At 25.9% G+C, this 24,269-nt stretch overlaps 2 pseudogenes; both read left to right on the forward strand.

Moving 5' to 3' along the window:
• The first annotated feature begins 3,476 nt into the window (after window positions 1-3,476).
• Window positions 3,477-4,219, forward strand: LOC126877029 (cytochrome c oxidase subunit 2-like; annotated as a pseudogene).
• A 13,339-nt stretch (window positions 4,220-17,558) lies between these two features.
• Window positions 17,559-18,301, forward strand: LOC126877028 (cytochrome c oxidase subunit 2-like; annotated as a pseudogene).
• The last annotated feature ends 5,968 nt before the right edge of the window (window positions 18,302-24,269 follow it).

The raw sequence follows: 24,269 nt of genomic DNA on the forward strand, positions 1-24,269 counted from the left end.
CCCTTCGGCTGAAGAGAAATTCGGCTGAAGGAGAGTGAAGATATCGATGACAGATTGAGTGCGTCGTGTCGCGTTTCGACGGCGTAGCGTAGCGCTTTGTATCGCGGAGCCGTTGGAAAGTTCCATAGTCCTTGTCGCCACAGTACCCCCTTACCAGTGATAACGCTACGTAAATAAAAGAATATATGGATATTACGAAGTAGTGTGCGCGTTGGCCGGTTCTTAACACTTATCCGAAACCTGCCTGAAACCGATCGGGAAATCGTACTTTTCTCAGCTGCAACGCGCTCGAGCCAGCGTTGATAATTTTGCGTAGCTCGCTATCCTTTTCTTGCGCTGCAGCTAGCGTATGGTGATCTATTGGTTTTCCGATCGCTTCGATGCGAGATAGAGTATCGGCTACGTTATTTTCTACCCCTTTTATGTGACGGATATCCGTCGTAAACTGTCCGACGTAGTCCAGATGTCGAAACTGTCTCGGCGAACACTTATCGAGGTTCTACAAACATTGTGGCCTTTTTCCTACTTAGTTCGGTAATTTTCAATTTTAAGGTGTTGAACAATTTCGTTTCGTTGTAATTTAAGATTTGTTAACGAGCACTTTTCACAAACTGACCGCTGTTACTTATTTATATATATATATATATCAATTAATTATTAACAATTTGGGTATTAGTTAATAAAAAAATATAATAATTAAATTGCATTTAATAGTAATTTTTAAAATATATCTAACTTTTTATAAATAATTGAATAATTTTTATTCCTATAAATTAACTATATAATTCTAAAATCATTATTAAATTACAATTTAATAAATTTAATTATATTTTAAAAATTAAATTTATAAACTATATAATAAGCTAAATTAAGCTTATAGGTTCATACCCTATCGATAAATTCAAAAAGTTTTATATAAAATATAAAAATATAAGTAATATGTCTGATAAAAGATATATTTTGATAAAATATTTATGTATATAATTAAATTATACTATTACTATTTATATAATAAGTTAAAAACTAATAGAAATTTTTCTATATAAATTTTATTTTTATATACAATATTTAATTTTTTCAAAAAAAAAAAAAAAAAAAAAAAAAAAAAAAAAAAAAAAAAAAAAAAAACATTTATTTTTTATAATAAAATATATATATTCTCTTATTTATCAGTAATTATTTTATTTTTTATTATATTAAATTCATCAAGAATTTACTTTAAATGATTATCAATAGAATTTTCGACAATTATTTTAATTAGAATAATTAATATTAAATCAAATAATAAAATTGTTAGAATCATATATTTTATAATATCATCAATTCCAAGATTATTAATTATTATTATTATTATTTCTTTAAATTATACACAAGTTTTTATTTTTAAAAATTATATAATTAATTTTCTAATAAATTTATCTATATTTTTAAAAATTGGTTTATTTCCGTTTTGTTTTTGAATAATTTATATTTATAATATATCTTCATGAAATCAAATTTTAATTATTTCAACATTTATAAAATTTATTCCAATTTATTTTTTTTTCTTCAATAACTTTCATTACACCATATCTAATTCTTACTTTATTTATTAATAATACATTCATTGCTTTATATACAAATATACAACTTCTCTATAAAAAAATTATTTGGATGTTCATCAATTTTTAATTCATTATTTTTTTATTTTATTCTTCATACTAATAAAAACTTATTCATATTATTAATTCTAATTTATTTATGTATATTTTCAACTTTAATATATTTTTTTAATTTTTATAATGTAAATAATTTAAATTTTAGAAATTTTTCAATATATTCATATTTTCCTTATTATTCATATATTCCTCTTTACCATTATTTTTTTCATTTATATTCAAATGAGAATTTATTTATAATTTAAATTTAAATTTAAGAAATAATTTAATAATTTTATTATTATTAACAAGAAGAATTATAATATGAAATTTAAATTTAAATTTAGTAAAATAATTATACATTTTGAAATTTTTCATATAAAAATCTACATTCTAATTACAATTTTATTTTTTCTTTTATATTTATTTTATTTAATTTAATACAAATATTATTAATTTAATCTTTAAATTTGCAATTTAATATTTTTCTTAAACTATATTAAATATTATAAAATAAATTTTGAAATAGTATTAAAAAATTTTTAATTTTTGTAAATAAATTTACAGTTTATTTCTTTTTCAGACATAATACTTTATTATTTAAAAATTTTTAAATTAATCTTTAAAATTTTATTTAATTTAATTAAATTAAAATTATTATAATTATAATTAAAAATTTAATTAATTAATTTATATTAAATTAATATTTAAGATTTTATGTTAAATAAACTATTAATCTTCAAAATTAATTATATAAATTTTATATTTATAAATCTTAATAAAAAAATGATTAATACCAACTAATCATAAAAACATTGGAATAATATATTTTATTTTTGCAATATGATCAGGAATAATTGGATCTTCAATAAGATTATTAATTCGAATAGAACTTAGTCATCCTGGAATATGAATAATTTATGCTATATTAGGAATTGGATTCCTAGGATTTATTGTATGAGCTCATCATATATTTACCGTTGGATTAGATGTTGATACTCGAACTTATTTTACATCAGCAACAATAATTATTGCTGTTCCTACAGGAATTAAAGTATTTAGATGATTAGCAACTTATCATGGTTCAAAAATAAATTTTAATATTACAATCATTTGATCTATTGGTTTTATTTTAATATTTACAATTGGAGGATTAACAGGAGTAATATTATCTAATTCATCAATTGATATTATTTTACATGATACTTATTATGTAGTAGGACATTTTCATTATGTACTATCAATAGGAGCAGTTTTTGCTATTATTACTCGATTTATTCATTGATACCCAATAATTACAGATCTAATATTAAATAAAAAATGATTAAAAATTCAATTTATTATAATATTTATTGGTGTAAATATAACTTTTTTCCCTCAACATTTTTTAGGCTTAATATCTATACCACGACGATATTCAGATTATCCTGATTCTTATTATTGTTGAAATTTAATTTCATCAATTGGAGCAATAATTTCAATAAATAGAATATTATTTTTCATTTTTATTATTTTTGAAAGATTAATTTCAAAACGATTAGTTATATTTAAATTTCATCAATCTTCTTTAGAATGATTAAACAATTATCCTCCCTTAGATCATTCACTAATTGAAATTCCTTTAATTATAAATAATAAAATTAAAAATATTTTTAATAATTAAAATTTAAAAATTTATTAATAAATAATATATATATATATATATAATTATTAATATGGCAGATTAGTGCTTTGAATGTAAAATTCAATTATAAAGATTTTTATCTTTTATTAATAAATTAATTTAATAAAATTATATAATGAATTTCAAATTCAAATAAATTTTAATTATTAAAAATTTCTACATGAAATATATTTACATTTCAAGATTCAAATTCTTTTTATTCTGATAATTTAATTTCCTTTCATAATTTAACTATAATAATAATAATTATTATTATTTCTTTAACAACATTTTTTATTATAGATTTTATATATAATAATTATTTAAATCTAACTCTTTTAAAAAATCATACAATTGAAATTATTTGAACTTTATCTCCTATAATTATTTTAATAATTATTTGTTTTCCATCTTTAAAAATTTTATATTATATCGATGAAATTGTAAATCCTCATTTTTCTATTAAAGCTATTGGCCATCAATGATATTGATCTTATGAATATCCAGAATTTAATAATTATGAATTTGATTCATATATATTAAATTATGAACTAATAAATCAATTTCGATTATTAGAAACTGATAATCGATTAATTATTCCATTTAAAATTTCTATACGAATAATTATTTCTTCATTAGATGTTATTCATTCATGAACTATTCCATCATTAGGAATTAAAGTAGATGCTATTCCTGGTCGAATTAATCAATTAAATTTATTTTGTATTCGTCCAGGAATTTATTTTGGACAATGCTCTGAAATTTGTGGAATAAATCATAGATTTATACCTATTATATTAGAAAGAACTTCTTATGAATTATTTATAAATTGAATTAAAAATAAAATTTGAAAAATTAGTTAATTTAAATAACATTAGATTGTCATTCTAAAATTAATATTTTATTATTATTTTTCTATCATTAGATGTCTGAAATAAAGAATTGATCTTTTAAATCAATTATAGTAATTAAAATTTACTTCTAATGAATACCACAAATAATACCTATTAATTGATTAGTTATCTTTATAATATGTTTAATATGTTTATTTACTATTATAATTTTAATAAATTCATTTTTATTATATATTATCATAAAAAATATTTATAATATAAGTAATAATAATAATAATAATAATAATAATAAAAATAATTTAATTAAAAAATGAAAATGATTATGATAAACAATTTATTTGAAATATTTGATCCTTCAATTAATAATTATATTCAATTAAATTGAATTTTTATAATTTTACCAATTATTTTATTTCCAAATTCATATTGATTAATTCCTTCACGAATTTTAATAATTTTTAAATTATTTATTGAATATTTATTTAATGAATTTAAAATAATTATAACTAATAAATATTCAATACATATTTTTTCATTCTTAAGAATTATAATTTATATTATAATATTAAATTTATTTAGATTAATTCCTTATATCTTTACATCAACAAGACATTTAATATTTAATCTATCAATAGCATTATCTTTATGATTAAGATTTTTAATTTACTCAATTATTAATTTTCCTATAAAAACTTTAAGACATTTAGTACCATTAAATTCTCCAAAATTTTTAATAAATTTTATAGTAATTATTGAACTTATTAGACTTTTTATTCGCCCTTGAACATTATCAATTCGTCTTTCAGCAAATTTAATTTCAGGACATCTTATTCTTATTTTACTAAGAAATTTTATAATAAACTTCATTATTTTATCACCATTAACTTTAATAATTCAAAATATATTATTAATTCTAGAAATTTCAATAGCTTTAATTCAAGCTTATGTATTCTCAATTTTATTAACATTATATTTTTCTGAATCAAATTAATGAAAAAAAACTTTCCTTTTCATATTGTTACTATTAGACCATGACCAATTATTGTCTCTTTTAATACTATAAATATATTATTAAGAACAATTCCGACATATGTTGTGTCCGACACAACAATATGATTCCGAGATATTATTCGAGAAAGAACATTTCAAGGAATACATTCTTTTTATATTTTATCAATAATAAAATTTAGAATAATTATATTTATTATTTCTGAACTATTTTTTTTTATTTCATTTTTTTGAACATTCTTCCATAATTCAATTTCTCCTTCAATTGAAATTAATTTAATATGACCACCTAAAATAATTAAATTTTTTAATCCATTTGAAATCCCTTTATTAAACTCAATTATTTTAATTATATCAGGATTTTCAGTAACATTAAGACATTATAATATATTAAATAACAAATTTAAATCAAGAATATCAATATTAATATCAACAATTTTTTTAGGATTTTATTTTAATTTTATACAAATTTTTGAATATTATAATTCATTCTTCTGTATTAATGATAGAATTTTTGAATCTATTTTTTTTTTTATCCACTGGTTTTCATGGTATTCATGTCTTAATTGGAACATTATTTTTACTATATTCTTTAATTCGAATAATAAAAAATCATTTTTCAACAATTCATCATATTAATTTTGAATTCGCTATTTGATATTGACATTTTGTTGATGTAATTTGATTATTCATTTACATATTTTATTATATCATTATAAATTAAATTAAATTTTAAATATATAGTATAATTAAATTACATTTAATTTCCAATTAAAAAATTTAATATTAAATTAATATATTTAATTAATATAATTTATTATTTATTAATTTTTATAATTTTAATAATTATTTTTTTATTAAATAAATTTTTATCAATATATAAAAAATTTAACATAGAAAAAAACTTACCTTATGAATGTGGATTTAATCCAATCACAAAAATAAATATTCCATTTTCATTACCATTTTATTTAATTTCATTAACATTTTTAATTTTTGATGTAGAAATTATTTTACTAATTCCTTTAATTTCATATATCAAAACATTAAATTTTTTATATTTATTTATTTTAATAATTTTTTTATTTTTAATATTAATTTTTTCTTTATTAATAGAATGATCATGTAATTATTTAAATTGAATATTTTAGATTATTCTAATTAAATATTTTAATATATATATATATATATATATAAGGATTTAAAAAATAAATCAATCTTTAAGTCGAAATTAAAAGTAAATTTTACTTCTTATATAAATTTAAATTTATATATTAAATAAAATAAATTTTAAATTGAAGCCAAATTAGAGGCATTTTTTTGTTAATAAAATAATTGAATTTAATATTCCAATTTATTAATATATATATATACATATATAAATATATATTTTATCCTATTTTTATCTATTTCTTATTCTAATTTAAAACTTATTAAGAATATTATTATATATATTTTATTTATAAAAAATTTAATTTTAATTAAAATTTTATTCTCTCCGTTTATTACGCCCCAAGGCGCTTACTGTAGGCCGTGTTCCTAACCGTCGCAAACAGATCGTCTTACATGACCGTCGAGGTATACACAAAGTAGCGATAAACGTGTCACGTAAAATAACAAAATAAAAAAAGGAATTTGAGGTAAAAAATAAAAAAAAGAAAACTTTATTTTTTTTCTAACATCAATACACTTTACAATTTACTTCCGAACTCTAGGCGTGACTTTCTAAGACTGACTCTTATGATTTTACTTTCGATCGGATCCGATTACTTTCTTTTGTCATCCCTCAACATCCCCACCGTCCATGCATTTGCTAGGCGTCCGCGATCGTTGCCACGTGCTCTTTCTTCTAGAACCTTCGGTGGAAGGACCGTTGGGATGTTGATGGTTCATTAGGCACTTCAGCGATATACATTGTCGCCGAGTGCCGCCACATCTTTATCTCTATCGTCAGTCCGTCGGATTTGAAGTATGCCGGTCGTGACATACCCCCCTGGTTAGATTGATCTTGGTCCTCTAAGATCGTAGTAGAATGGAATTATTTAAATGTAGATCAAAGGATATGTTTATGCTTTTTTTCAGGAATCGCTATGAATTGATTTTCTGCATGTTATGGTACAAAAGTTATTTCGTTAATCTTAAATATAGCAATTTTACAATATTTGTTAGTGTTCGAGAAGCTAATAATTTCAGAGGCGTAATCATGTTGTAGTTTTCGATCGTGAATTGGTTGGGTTTGTTTACAAAGCGTAATTCCTATCCCGTGAATTTAAGGCAACTAATTAAGGGTATTGTTACTAGTGCTAGGGTCAGCATTATCCTGAAAAAAGTACGCTTTCAATCGGTTACCATGTATCTTTTTCTTAGCATTGTCGATAGAAATAATGTAATAAGGAGTTTTCACATCGTTAATTCTGTAGGGTCCTAACCATTCAATGTCCAACTTATCTCTTTTATGGTCGTTGTGAATTAAAACAAAGTCTCCTTTCCTAAACACAGTCTGAGTTTTAACAATCTTTCTTTCTTGGTCTCGCTTGTATCGTTGCTTATTCTGAATAAGTGTTTTGTGAGCTGTTTCCCAATATTTATTCAACTGTTTTTGCCAAAGTGAGTACATATCATCATAGGTAAGTGTGGGAAATTTGGATATTGCGGAAGGTAAGTTAGCTTTTCGCCCAAAGGTCAATTCAAAGGGAGAGAATCCTGTTCCTTCATGTTTCGCGGTGTTGTACCCTAAACAAATGAAATTAAGTACTTCATCCCATTCTTTGTCATTGTCGTGTAATGCAGTACGAATTAAATCTTTAACTGAGGCATGCGTTCTTTCGAGGGATCCGTTACTTTGTGGGTGAAATGAAGTTGTTTTGATGTGTTTGATTTTAAAAGCTTCTTCAAATTTCGTCATTAAATCACTAACAAAATTTTGTCCCTGATCTGTTAGGATCGTTTTTGGTGCCGAAAATATGTAAATATAGTGTTCAATAAGCGCGTTAATTATGGATTCAGTTCGTTGCGTTTTAAGGGGAACTAGTATCAGATATTTCGTAAGTTCATCGTGTATTGAAAGTATGTATTGGTTTCCGCGTTTGGTTTTCGTCATCGGTCCTATGATGTCCATAGCGATTTTGTCGTTAGGGTTAAGTGGCGTGTCTGAGATTTGTGGGGATTCTTTGGGTCTGATACGTGTTAGTTTCTCCTTTTGACATGTGTCGCATGTTTTCACAAAGTTTTCTACTCTTTCTAAAAGTCCGGAAATTTTGAATTTATCCTTGATCCGTTGATACGTTTTCTGTATCCCTAAATGTCCTACGGTGTCGTTATGGTTTTCCTTTATTGCTTGTATTATTTCGTTTTCGTCTAGTTTTAAGATGGGATTAGGTGCATAAGTAATTTTCTTGTACGTGTCGTTAAAATATATTAGCATGAGTTTAATCTGTGTTTTCTCTAATTCAGTGAAGTCGTTATTTCCTATGCCGATTTTTGTTGTATCTTTAAGAATTTTGTAAAGTCTTCTGATCCAAAGTGTCTCGTCGTATTCTCCTAAGTCGTTTCGAGTTAATTGGTAAAATGTTTGGTCATTTGGTTTAATTTCTAAGAGTTTCGGATTCTCGTTGTTGTCTTTCCATGCGTTGAATGAATTAGTGTGATCAATTACTAGGTCGAGGTTAACTACTTCGTCGCGAGTTACTGCGTGAACTCTAGATAAAGCGTCTGCAGCTGTGTTATCTTTACCCTTTGTATATTCGATTTCATAGTCATATTCTTCGAGTCTAAGTCTCCAACGAATCAGTCTGCTAGAAGGGTCTTTGCAATTGTGTAGCCACTTAAGAGCTTGGTGGTCGGTTCGAATAATGAAGCGTCGTCCTAACAAATATTGTCTTAATCTTTTCACGGCCCATACGATGGCTAAGAGTTCCTTTTCTGTCGTGGTATAGTTTCGTTCGGGTGGATTCAGTGTTCTTGAAATGTAACAACAAGGATGACCGTCTTGCGACAGTATTGCTCCTAGTCCTTCGTTACTTGCGTCGGTAGTTAAGGTAAAGGTTTTGTTAAAGTCTGGATAAGCTAATATTGGGAAATTACAGAGTTTGTCTTTTAAAGTATCAAAGCTAATCTGGTGTTTGTCAGTCCAATGGAATGGTGTGTCCTTTTTTGTTAAGTCTGTAAGGCTTTTCGCGATTTTGGAAAAGTTTCGAATAAATTTGCGATAATAACCTGCTAAACCTAAGAATGATTTCACGTCCGTGGCATTGCGGGGTAATCGAAAGTTTTTTACAGCGTCTAATTTCTTGGGGTTTGGTTTGACTCCTTCGGATGAAACTACATGGCCTAAGTATTCTAATTCCGGTTTTACGAATTCACATTTGTCCGGTTGCAATTTAAGTCCTAATTCTCTGAGTCTCTGAAATACTATCGCGAGGTTTTCGTTATGTTCTTGAATCGTTTTTCCGAATATCACTATGTCATCCAAATAAACAAAGCAGTATTTTCCTACAAGTCCAGCTAAGGCTCTGTCCATTAATCTTTGAAAGGTAGCGGGTGCGTTTTTAAGTCCGAATGGCATTCGATTGAAATGAAAATGCCCTTGCGGTGTCGAAAAAGCGGTATATTTTTTAGATTTCTCGTTCATTGGAATTTGATGGAATCCTGAGGATAAATCAAGCGCCGAAAAGAATTTTGCGTTTCCTAGTTGTGTTAAAATGTCGTCTATATCAGGTAAAGGGTAAGCGTCTTGTTCTGTGAGTTCATTTAGTTTCCTGAAATCGATAACTATCCTCCATTTCTGTTTTCCTGAGGCGTCTAATTTTTTCGGAACTACCCATACCGGAGAGTTATAAGGGGATTCGGATTCTTCTATAATATTTTTCTTCAACATGTCTCCTATTTGTCGCGAAATCTCGTCACGGTGACATTCCGGTGGTCTATACGATCGTGTGTTAATAATTTTGTCTTTGGTTAACGAAATTGTGTGCTGAGTTAAATTAGTACAGGGTAAAAGATCGGTTTCTAAATTAAAGATGTCAATATAATGAAGGATAATCTTTTCGATGGTTTCACGGATTGGTTTTTCAATGTGATCTGTTCTCACTAGACTTTTTAGTTTTGATACGTTGGAAAAGTCATGAGAATTTTGAATATTGCTAGAAATTTCAACGTTTTGCTCACCAGTGTTGATAAAACATACTTTAGTTGGTTTGCCTTCCAAATAGATTGTTTGAACTCTGTTTTCTCCAGGAGTCAAATGTATTGGTTTCTGAAATAAAATGGTTTTGTCGTTTAATCGGATTTTGTCATTGGATATTGAATAGTTATACTTCTCTAAACATGGTAGCCCAATGATTCCGTCTTCGATAATAGGGAAATTGTTCGGTACTATGTGAAAAATGTGATTTTGTCCAAAAATTCGTTTCGTTACGTATTCGTTAGTTTCGTATTTGTCTCGTCCCATAGAAAATTTTTGTTTAGGCCCTATTTGTATCGCGTTGACAGTTTTGTTACGTTTCACCAGGTTTATCCCTGCTCCTGTGTCGACCAGAAATACTCGCTCTTCGGTTCGGGTTGACAAAGGTATTGCGAGTAATCTTCCCGTGGCGATGTTGACTCGTATGTCTCGTACGGTTCGTCCATCTCCTGGTTCGATGTTGTTTCTTGTATTTCGTCCCATTCCTGGACTGCCTGAATTCTTGCGGGTGGTCGATCGCGCTGGCTCGGTGGTAGAAAATTTTGACACTTGTTGGCAATGTGTCCCAGCTTTCCGCACTTGAAGCACTTCATCTGTGCGCGTTCAGCAGGTGATCTATTTTCTACTTGGTTAAATGTAGCAGGTTTCTGAGCTACTGGCGTGTTAGGCGATCTTGATGGTACATTAGATCGTCTTACCTGCATATGCTGGTTGTCGGGGCGATTACTAACCGAAGGTAAGCGATTACATGACCAATTAGGTTGTCGTTCTTCTCGCAAGTAGCGTTCTACATCGGCTGCCTTTTTTTCAGCTTCCGGAAGATTCAAGGGTTCACTGCTTAATAGTATTCGCCCTATGTCGCGTCTGAGTCCCTTTAGGTACACACGAACAGTCTTCTTCGTGATTTCTTCAGTCATAATTTTACGTGTTAGTGGTTGTGGGTACTCATTGGTTACTGCGTACAGCAAACGGTTGAGTATTCTTCTAAACCGAATATTAAAACTTTGCACTGATTCCTCGCGTCCCTGTCTCAACTCTCGTAATTGTTCTTGGTACTCATCCGAAGTCACTTGTGCTGCTAAGTTATTTCTCAGTGCGTCGTACAGATCACTGTAACACTCAATAGGAATGTTGCGAATACTTTGGGCTGCTTTCCCCACGATTTTTTCCACTTTTATTGCTTTTAGCAATAGATCTTGCTCCATACAGCGATCCTTCATACTTCTCACTTCTTTGATGAAGTCTTCAACTCCTACATCATCATCTCCGTTGAGCGTTGGGATGTAGCGTATTGCATCCTTAGCTCGTAGAGTGGGAGGAGCGGGCGAAAAATAGCCTCTTTCTTCCACCTCGGGTTGTTCGCTGTCGAGGTGGACAGGTGGGGTGTCTGAAGCTGCTAACCCTGACAGTTTGCGTGCTTTTGCCATATTCACAGTACGATTGATTGCTGTCGACGCACTTTCATTGTCTTCGGTGATAATGGAAGCAAATTCATCGGTCGCAGGGGATCCGAACCCAGTCCGTAGCGCTGCGACGGTTTTCCCGAGATTCTCGATTTCTGCTGCCCTGTGTCTGTTCTCTTCGTCATTTTGCATAGACAAATGTAACATTTCCTCTCGTAAAAGGGCAATGTTCTCGTTCTGTTTTTGAATACTGTCCCATATTGCTCGCAACATTGGGTCAGTTGAGGTTGAAGTTTGAGATTCGTTTGCCTTAGACATTATTGCGCTGATTTATAATTTTCAGACGAAGACGAGTCTTGGCTACTGAAGCTAAATTTTCTTTCACGGTAACGTACACAGGAATTCAGTTTACCTTTTATTGTTACTTCACTTGGTTCGTGATAGTTACTTTGTTGTTGCGGATGACCGTAGTCCCAAATAATTCGATCTTCCGTAGATGATGAATGTCTTTTGGTTTCCGAACAAACACTTTTCACTATCCTGGCAGGATCGCCAAAATGTCACGTAAAATAACAAAATAAAAAAAGGAATTTGAGGTAAAAAATAAAAAAAAGAAAACTTTATTTTTTTTCTAACATCAATACACTTTACAATTTACTTCCGAACTCTAGGCGTGACTTTCTAAGACTGACTCTTATGATTTTACTTTCGATCGGATCCGATTACTTTCTTTTGTCATCCCTCAACATCCCCACCGTCCATGCATTTGCTAGGCGTCCGCGATCGTTGCCACGTGCTCTTTCTTCTAGAACCTTCGGTGGAAGGACCGTTGGGATGTTGATGGTTCATTAGGCACTTCAGCGATATACATTGTCGCCGAGTGCCGCCACATCTTTATCTCTATCGTCAGTCCGTCGGATTTGAAGTATGCCGGTCGTGACAAACGCATAGTTGTCGTCAAGCAGCGAGTTCCAGAAACATCTATTCGCCTTCGGTGCGTTATTTTATCCGCATAAAGAAAGAAGCTGGTATAGGTGATCATAGGCGCGAACGGTGGCGTGATCCGAGCGTAGTGGGGGTCGTATCTCAGAGAAGACAAAGGACCAAACGGAAGGGCAGTCAGTGGCAAATGAGAATTCAAACGGGATGCATCGAAAGGTTCAGACGAATAAAATCAAAGTCGCTTAGTCTAACGAATACATCGAGAAATATCATAAAATCGGGTCAAATTACTGTAACAAACTAATTGTATCATCGTTAAATCATTTGTGACGTATTCATTATAACTTTAAATATCGTTAAATATACACGTTTATATTAACTGTGTTAATTCAAAGTTAAAATCATTTGAACTATCTCTGTTATTCTAAACGAAACAGGGGAACGACTAATTCGCGGCGTCGATTATCATAATCGTAGCAAAAATTTACGTCTCCCGCTCACACGTTTCCCTCGCGATCGCGTCTCTACGCGAACGGTCGTAACATTTGGTCCTTCGAGCCGGATCACGAGCATTGGACGATCAAGTGAACAGAGATACAGCAGTAAATCATACAGTGATACACATGATCACATCATCATCAGCATCGCAGCAACCGTTAGCGGCGAACCTCGCGCCAACAACTAGAGGGTCAACTTCCGCAAGGAAATGTCTTACACGTCAAATCAGACACGCACGGTGACGAGCAACGTTTCAATTCGCGACAACAAGGTATGCTCGTTCATTGTATTGTCTTTACAATCCGCTATAACATTTTTTTCATCTTTATTTTTACACTGCGATTTAAGGGAAGAAAAATGATTGAAAGTTTCTTTTGTTCTTGTTTCAAATCATTTTTCCTTCTTAAAAAGGATTTTAAGAAAGATAAAAAATATATTTTTCTCAAAGTATGATAGCGTTTGTGATAGATCATGTATGATGTTGTCCTTTCTTTGCAATGCTATATCTAGTGTCCTTAAATGTTCCATATCTTTTCATTTACTTATACTCTCATCTTATTCTTCTGGTCTGAAGGTATAACTGTTACAGCTTTTAATGGTGTTTTGTTTTTATCTCTTGAATATGAGGTGGAATGGTGTAATAGGCACTGAAGTACACTAGGTGATATTTAACCAATAATGCAAATAACATCGGCTGATTCTTAACGTCGATAAACAATAGCGTCGTTCGGTTGATTTCTCGATAAAAGCGTACCCGTTTCTTTTCGTCTTTCGCGTGGTCGAATGTGCTTATTTTTTCGACCGAACTGATTCTTTTTCCATTGCCCATCGATATCATCCCCACTGACGTGCGTTCGTTATAAGTGCCCTCGTGGCTGGCGCCTGTATGCCCTTCGGCTGAAGAGAAATTCGGCTGAAGGAGAGTGAAGATATCGATGACAGATTGAGTGCGTCGTGTCGCGTTTCGACGGCGTAGCGTAGCGCTTTGTATCGCGGAGCCGTTGGAAAGTTCCATAGTCCTTGTCGCCACAGTACCCCCTTACCAGTGATAACGCTACGTAAATAAAAGAATATATGGATATTACGAAGTAGTGTGCGCGTTGGCCGGTTCTTAACACTTATCCGAAACCTGCCTGAAACCGATCGGGAAATCGTACTTTTCTCAGCTGCAACGCGCTCGAGCCAGCGTTGATAATTTTGCGTAGCTCGCTATCCTTTTCTTGCGCTGCAGCTAGCGTATGGTGATCTATTGGTTTTCCGATCGCTTCGATGCGAGATAGAGTATCGGCTACGTTATTTTCTACCCCTTTTATGTGACGGATATCCGTCGTAAACTGTCCGACGTAGTCCAGATGTCGAAACTGTCTCGGCGAACACTTATCGAGGTTCTACAAACATTGTGGCCTTTTTCCTACTTAGTTCGGTAATTTTCAATTTTAAGGTGTTGAACAATTTCGTTTCGTTGTAATTTAAGATTTGTTAACGAGCACTTTTCACAAACTGACCGCTGTTACTTATTTATATATATATATATATCAATTAATTATTAACAATTTGGGTATTAGTTAATAAAAAAATATAATAATTAAATTGCATTTAATAGTAATTTTTAAAATATATCTAACTTTTTATAAATAATTGAATAATTTTTATTCCTATAAATTAACTATATAATTCTAAAATCATTATTAAATTACAATTTAATAAATTTAATTATATTTTAAAAATTAAATTTATAAACTATATAATAAGCTAAATTAAGCTTATAGGTTCATACCCTATCGATAAATTCAAAAAGTTTTATATAAAATATAAAAATATAAGTAATATGTCTGATAAAAGATATATTTTGATAAAATATTTATGTATATAATTAAATTATACTATTACTATTTATATAATAAGTTAAAAACTAATAGAAATTTTTCTATATAAATTTTATTTTTATATACAATATTTAATTTTTTCAAAAAAAAAAAAAAAAAAAAAAATAAACATTTATTTTTTATAATAAAATATATATATTCTCTTATTTATCAGTAATTATTTTATTTTTTATTATATTAAATTCATCAAGAATTTACTTTAAATGATTATCAATAGAATTTTCGACAATTATTTTAATTAGAATAATTAATATTAAATCAAATAATAAAATTGTTAGAATCATATATTTTATAATATCATCAATTCCAAGATTATTAATTATTATTATTATTATTTCTTTAAATTATACACAAGTTTTTATTTTTAAAAATTATATAATTAATTTTCTAATAAATTTATCTATATTTTTAAAAATTGGTTTATTTCCGTTTTGTTTTTGAATAATTTATATTTATAATATATCTTCATGAAATCAAATTTTAATTATTTCAACATTTATAAAATTTATTCCAATTTATTTTTTTTTCTTCAATAACTTTCATTACACCATATCTAATTCTTACTTTATTTATTAATAATACATTCATTGCTTTATATACAAATATACAACTTCTCTATAAAAAAATTATTTGGATGTTCATCAATTTTTAATTCATTATTTTTTTATTTTATTCTTCATACTAATAAAAACTTATTCATATTATTAATTCTAATTTATTTATGTATATTTTCAACTTTAATATATTTTTTTAATTTTTATAATGTAAATAATTTAAATTTTAGAAATTTTTCAATATATTCATATTTTCCTTATTATTCATATATTCCTCTTTACCATTATTTTTTTCATTTATATTCAAATGAGAATTTATTTATAATTTAAATTTAAATTTAAGAAATAATTTAATAATTTTATTATTATTAACAAGAAGAATTATAATATGAAATTATTTCATTTTACTAAAATATATTTTATTAAAATTTAAATTTAGTAAAATAATTATACATTTTGAAATTTTTCATATAAAAATCTACATTCTAATTACAATTTTATTTTTTCTTTTATATTTATTTTATTTAATTTAATACAAATATTATTAATTTAATCTTTAAATTTGCAATTTAATATTTTTCTTAAACTATATTAAATATTATAAAATAAATTTTGAAATAGTATTAAAAAATTTTTAATTTTTGTAAATAAATTTACAGTTTATTTCTTTTTCAGACATAATACTTTATTATTTAAAAATTTTTAAATTAATCTTTAAAATTTTATTTAATTTAATTAAATTAAAATTATTATAATTATAATTAAAAATTTAATTAATTAATTTATATTAAATTAATATTTAAGATTTTATGTTAAATAAACTATTAATCTTCAAAATTAATTATATAAATTTTATATTTATAAATCTTAATAAAAAAATGATTAATACCAACTAATCATAAAAACATTGGAATAATATATTTTATTTTTGCAATATGATCAGGAATAATTGGATCTTCAATAAGATTATTAATTCGAATAGAACTTAGTCATCCTGGAATATGAATAATTTATGCTATATTAGGAATTGGATTCCTAGGATTTATTGTATGAGCTCATCATATATTTACCGTTGGATTAGATGTTGATACTCGAACTTATTTTACATCAGCAACAATAATTATTGCTGTTCCTACAGGAATTAAAGTATTTAGATGATTAGCAACTTATCATGGTTCAAAAATAAATTTTAATATTACAATCATTTGATCTATTGGTTTTATTTTAATATTTACAATTGGAGGATTAACAGGAGTAATATTATCTAATTCATCAATTGATATTATTTTACATGATACTTATTATGTAGTAGGACATTTTCATTATGTACTATCAATAGGAGCAGTTTTTGCTATTATTACTCGATTTATTCATTGATACCCAATAATTACAGATCTAATATTAAATAAAAAATGATTAAAAATTCAATTTATTATAATATTTATTGGTGTAAATATAACTTTTTTCCCTCAACATTTTTTAGGCTTAATATCTATACCACGACGATATTCAGATTATCCTGATTCTTATTATTGTTGAAATTTAATTTCATCAATTGGAGCAATAATTTCAATAAATAGAATATTATTTTTCATTTTTATTATTTTTGAAAGATTAATTTCAAAACGATTAGTTATATTTAAATTTCATCAATCTTCTTTAGAATGATTAAACAATTATCCTCCCTTAGATCATTCACTAATTGAAATTCCTTTAATTATAAATAATAAAATTAAAAATATTTTTAATAATTAAAATTTAAAAATTTATTAATAAATAATATATATATATATATATAATTATTAATATGGCAGATTAGTGCTTTGAATGTAAAATTCAATTATAAAGATTTTTATCTTTTATTAATAAATTAATTTAATAAAATTATATAATGAATTTCAAATTCAAATAAATTTTAATTATTAAAAATTTCTACATGAAATATATTTACATTTCAAGATTCAAATTCTTTTTATTCTGATAATTTAATTTCCTTTCATAATTTAACTATAATAATAATAATTATTATTATTTCTTTAACAACATTTTTTATTATAGATTTTATATATAATAATTATTTAAATCTAACTCTTTTAAAAAATCATACAATTGAAATTATTTGAACTTTATCTCCTATAATTATTTTAATAATTATTTGTTTTCCATCTTTAAAAATTTTATATTATATCGATGAAATTGTAAATCCTCATTTTTCTATTAAAGCTATTGGCCATCAATGATATTGATCTTATGAATATCCAGAATTTAATAATTATGAATTTGATTCATATATATTAAATTATGAACTAATAAATCAATTTCGATTATTAGAAACTGATAATCGATTAATTATTCCATTTAAAATTTCTATACGAATAATTATTTCTTCATTAGATGTTATTCATTCATGAACTATTCCATCATTAGGAATTAAAGTAGATGCTATTCCTGGTCGAATTAATCAATTAAATTTATTTTGTATTCGTCCAGGAATTTATTTTGGACAATGCTCTGAAATTTGTGGAATAAATCATAGATTTATACCTATTATATTAGAAAGAACTTCTTATGAATTATTTATAAATTGAATTAAAAATAAAATTTGAAAAATTAGTTAATTTAAATAACATTAGATTGTCATTCTAAAATTAATATTTTATTATTATTTTTCTATCATTAGATGTCTGAAATAAAGAATTGATCTTTTAAATCAATTATAGTAATTAAAATTTACTTCTAATGAATACCACAAATAATACCTATTAATTGATTAGTTATCTTTATAATATGTTTAATATGTTTATTTACTATTATAATTTTAATAAATTCATTTTTATTATATATTATCATAAAAAATATTTATAATATAAGTAATAATAATAATAATAATAATAATAATAAAAATAATTTAATTAAAAAATGAAAATGATTATGATAAACAATTTATTTGAAATATTTGATCCTTCAATTAATAATTATATTCAATTAAATTGAATTTTTATAATTTTACCAATTATTTTATTTCCAAATTCATATTGATTAATTCCTTCACGAATTTTAATAATTTTTAAATTATTTATTGAATATTTATTTAATGAATTTAAAATAATTATAACTAATAAATATTCAATACATATTTTTTCATTCTTAAGAATTATAATTTATATTATAATATTAAATTTATTTAGATTAATTCCTTATATCTTTACATCAACAAGACATTTAATATTTAATCTATCAATAGCATTATCTTTATGATTAAGATTTTTAATTTACTCAATTATTAATTTTCCTATAAAAACTTTAAGACATTTAGTACCATTAAATTCTCCAAAATTTTTAATAAATTTTATAGTAATTATTGAACTTATTAGACTTTTTATTCGCCCTTGAACATTATCAATTCGTCTTTCAGCAAATTTAATTTCAGGACATCTTATTCTTATTTTACTAAGAAATTTTATAATAAACTTCATTATTTTATCACCATTAACTTTAATAATTCAAAATATATTATTAATTCTAGAAATTTCAATAGCTTTAATTCAAGCTTATGTATTCTCAATTTTATTAACATTATATTTTTCTGAATCAAATTAATGAAAAAAAACTTTCCTTTTCATATTGTTACTATTAGACCATGACCAATTATTGTCTCTTTTAATACTATAAATATATTATTAAGAACAATTCCGACATATGTTGTGTCCGACACAACAATATGATTCCGAGATATTATTCGAGAAAGAACATTTCAAGGAATACATTCTTTTTATATTTTATCAATAATAAAATTTAGAATAATTATATTTATTATTTCTGAACTATTTTTTTTTATTTCATTTTTTTGAACATTCTTCCATAATTCAATTTCTCCTTCAATTGAAATTAATTTAATATGACCACCTAAAATAATTAAATTTTTTAATCCATTTGAAATCCCTTTATTAAACTCAATTATTTTAATTATATCAGGATTTTCAGTAACATTAAGACATTATAATATATTAAATAACAAATTTAAATCAAGAATATCAATATTAATATCAACAATTTTTTTAGGATTTTATTTTAATTTTATACAAATTTTTGAATATTATAATTCATTCTTCTGTATTAATGATAGAATTTTTGAATCTATTTTTTTTTTTATCCACTGGTTTTCATGGTATTCATGTCTTAATTGGAACATTATTTTTACTATATTCTTTAATTCGAATAATAAAAAATCATTTTTCAACAATTCATCATATTAATTTTGAATTCGCTATTTGATATTGACATTTTGTTGATGTAATTTGATTATTCATTTACATATTTTATTATATCATTATAAATTAAATTAAATTTTAAATATATAGTATAATTAAATTACATTTAATTTCCAATTAAAAAATTTAATATTAAATTAATATATTTAATTAATATAATTTATTATTTATTAATTTTTATAATTTTAATAATTATTTTTTTATTAAATAAATTTTTATCAATATATAAAAAATTTAACATAGAAAAAAACTTACCTTATGAATGTGGATTTAATCCAATCACAAAAATAAATATTCCATTTTCATTACCATTTTATTTAATTTCATTAACATTTTTAATTTTTGATGTAGAAATTATTTTACTAATTCCTTTAATTTCATATATCAAAACATTAAATTTTTTATATTTATTTATTTTAATAATTTTTTTATTTTTAATATTAATTTTTTCTTTATTAATAGAATGATCATGTAATTATTTAAATTGAATATTTTAGATTATTCTAATTAAATATTTTAATATATATATATATATATATATAAGGATTTAAAAAATAAATCAATCTTTAAGTCGAAATTAAAAGTAAATTTTACTTCTTATATAAATTTAAATTTATATATTAAATAAAATAAATTTTAAATTGAAGCCAAATTAGAGGCATTTTTTTGTTAATAAAATAATTGAATTTAATATTCCAATTTATTAATATATATATATATACATATATAAATATATATTTTATCCTATTTTTATCTATTTCTTATTCTAATTTAAAACTTATTAAGAATATTATTATATATATTTTATTTATAAAAAATTTAATTTTAATTAAAATTTTATTCTCTCCGTTTATTACGCCCCAAGGCGCTTACTGTAGGCCGTGTTCCTAACCGTCGCAAACAGATCGTCTTACATGACCGTCGAGGTATACACAAAGTAGCGATAAACGCATAGTTGTCGTCAAGCAGCGAGTTCCAGAAACATCTATTCGCCTTCGGTGCGTTATTTTATCCGCATAAAGAAAGAAGCTGGTATAGGTGATCATAGGCGCGAACGGTGGCGTGATCCGAGCGTAGTGGGGGTCGTATCTCAGAGAAGACAAAGGACCAAACGGAAGGGCAGTCAGTGGCAAATGAGAATTCAAACGGGATGCATCGAAAGGTTCAGACGAATAAAATCAAAGTCGCTTAGTCTAACGAATACATCGAGAAATATCATAAAATCGGGTCAAATTACTGTAACAAACTAATTGTATCATCGTTAAATCATTTGTGACGTATTCATTATAACTTTAAATATCGTTAAATATACACGTTTATATTAACTGTGTTAATTCAAAGTTAAAATCATTTGAACTATCTCTGTTATTCTAAACGAAACAGGGGAACGACTAATTCGCGGCGTCGATTATCATAATCGTAGCAAAAATTTACGTCTCCCGCTCACACGTTTCCCTCGCGATCGCGTCTCTACGCGAACGGTCGTAACATTTGGTCCTTCGAGCCGGATCACGAGCATTGGACGATCAAGTGAACAGAGATACAGCAGTAAATCATACAGTGATACACATGATCACATCATCATCAGCATCGCAGCAACCGTTAGCGGCGAACCTCGCGCCAACAACTAGAGGGTCAACTTCCGCAAGGAAATGTCTTACACGTCAAATCAGACACGCACGGTGACGAGCAACGTTTCAATTCGCGACAACAAGGTATGCTCGTTCATTGTATTGTCTTTACAATCCGCTATAACATTTTTTTCATCTTTATTTTTACACTGCGATTTAAGGGAAGAAAAATGATTGAAAGTTTCTTTTGTTCTTGTTTCAAATCATTTTTCCTTCTTAAAAAGGATTTTAAGAAAGATAAAAAATATATTTTTCTCAAAGTATGATAGCGTTTGTGATAGATCATGTATGATGTTGTCCTTTCTTTGCAATGCTATATCTAGTGTCCTTAAATGTTCCATATCTTTTCATTTACTTATACTCTCATCTTATTCTTCTGGTCTGAAGGTATAACTGTTACAGCTTTTAATGGTGTTTTGTTTTTATCTCTTGAATATGAGGTGGAATGGTGTAATAGGCACTGAAGTACACTAGGTGATATTTAACCAATAATGCAAATAACATCGGCTGATTCTTAACGTCGATAAACAATAGCGTCGTTCGGTTGATTTCTCGATAAAAGCGTACCCGTTTCTTTTCGTCTTTCGCGTGGTCGAATGTGCTTATTTTTTCGACCGAACTGATTCTTTTTCCATTGCCCATCGATATCATCCCCACTGACGTGCGTTCGTTATAAGTGCCCTCGTGGCTGGCGCCTGTATGCCCTTCGGCTGAAGAGAAATTCGGCTGAAGGAGAGTGAAGATATCGATGACAGATTGAGTGCGTCGTGTCGCGTTTCGACGGCGTAGCGTAGCGCTTTGTATCGCGGAGCCGTTGGAAAGTTCCATAGTCCTTGTCGCCACAGTACCCCCTTACCAGTGATAACGCTACGTAAATAAAAGAATATATGGATATTACGAAGTAGTGTGCGCGTTGGCCGGTTCTTAACACTTATCCGAAACCTGCCTGAAACCGATCGGGAAATCGTACTTTTCTCAGCTGCAACGCGCTCGAGCCAGCGTTGATAATTTTGCGTAGCTCGCTATCCTTTTCTTGCGCTGCAGCTAGCGTATGGTGATCTATTGGTTTTCCGATCGCTTCGATGCGAGATAGAGTATCGGCTACGTTATTTTCTACCCCTTTTATGTGACGGATATCCGTCGTAAACTGTCCGACGTAGTCCAGATGTCGAAACTGTCTCGGCGAACACTTATCGAGGTTCTACAAACATTGTGGCCTTTTTCCTACTTAGTTCGGTAATTTTCAATTTTAAGGTGTTGAACAATTTCGTTTCGTTGTAATTTAAGATTTGTTAACGAGCACTTTTCACAAACTGACCGCTGTTACTTATTTATATATATATATATATCAATTAATTATTAACAATTTGGGTATTAGTTAATAAAAAAATATAATAATTAAATTGCATTTAATAGTAATTTTTAAAATATATCTAACTTTTTATAAATAATTGAATAATTTTTATTCCTATAAATTAACTATATAATTCTAAAATCATTATTAAATTACAATTTAATAAATTTAATTATATTTTAAAAATTAAATTTATAAACTATATAATAAGCTAAATTAAGCTTATAGGTTCATACCCTATCGATAAATTCAAAAAGTTTTATATAAAATATAAAAATATAAGTAATATGTCTGATAAAAGATATATTTTGATAAAATATTTATGTATATAATTAAATTATACTATTACTATTTATATAATAAGTTAAAAACTAATAGAAATTTTTCTATATAAATTTTATTTTTATATACAATATTTAATTTTTTCAAAAAAAAAAAAAAAAAAAAAAAAAAAAAAATAAACATTTATTTTTTATAATAAAATATATATATTCTCTTATTTATCAGTAATTATTTTATTTTTTATTATATTAAATTCATCAAGAATTTACATTAAATGATTATCAATAGAATTTTCGACAATTATTTTAATTAGAATAATTAATATTAAATCAAATAATAAAATTGTTAGAATCATATATTTTATAATATCATCAATTCCAAGATTATTAATTATTATTATTATTATTTCTTTAAATTATACACAAGTTTTTATTTTTAAAAATTATATAATTAATTTTCTAATAAATTTATCTATATTTTTAAAAATTGGTTTATTTCCGTTTTGTTTTTGAATAATTTATATTTATAATATATCTTCATGAAATCAAATTTTAATTATTTCAACATTTATAAAATTTATTCCAATTTATTTTTTTTTCTTCAATAACTTTCATTACACCATATCTAATTCTTACTTTATTTATTAATAATACATTCATTGCTTTATATACAAATATACAACTTCTCTATAAAAAAATTATTTGGATGTTCATCAATTTTTAATTCATTATTTTTTTATTTTATTCTTCATACTAATAAAAACTTATTCATATTATTAATTCTAATTTATTTATGTATATTTTCAACTTTAATATATTTTTTTAATTTTTATAATGTAAATAATTTAAATTTTAGAAATTTTTCAATATATTCATATTTTCCTTATTATTCATATATTCCTCTTTACCATTATTTTTTTCATTTATATTCAAATGAGAATTTATTTATAATTTAAATTTAAATTTAAGAAATAATTTAATAATTTTATTATTATTAACAAGAAGAATTATAATATGAAATTATTTCATTTTACTAAAATATATTTTATTAAAATTTAAATTTAGTAAAATAATTATACATTTTGAAATTTTTCATATAAAAATC

Source organism: Bombus huntii, unplaced genomic scaffold (assembly GCF_024542735.1).
Source record: "Bombus huntii isolate Logan2020A unplaced genomic scaffold, iyBomHunt1.1 ctg00000111.1, whole genome shotgun sequence".
NCBI classification, from domain to species: domain Eukaryota; kingdom Metazoa; phylum Arthropoda; class Insecta; order Hymenoptera; family Apidae; genus Bombus; species Bombus huntii.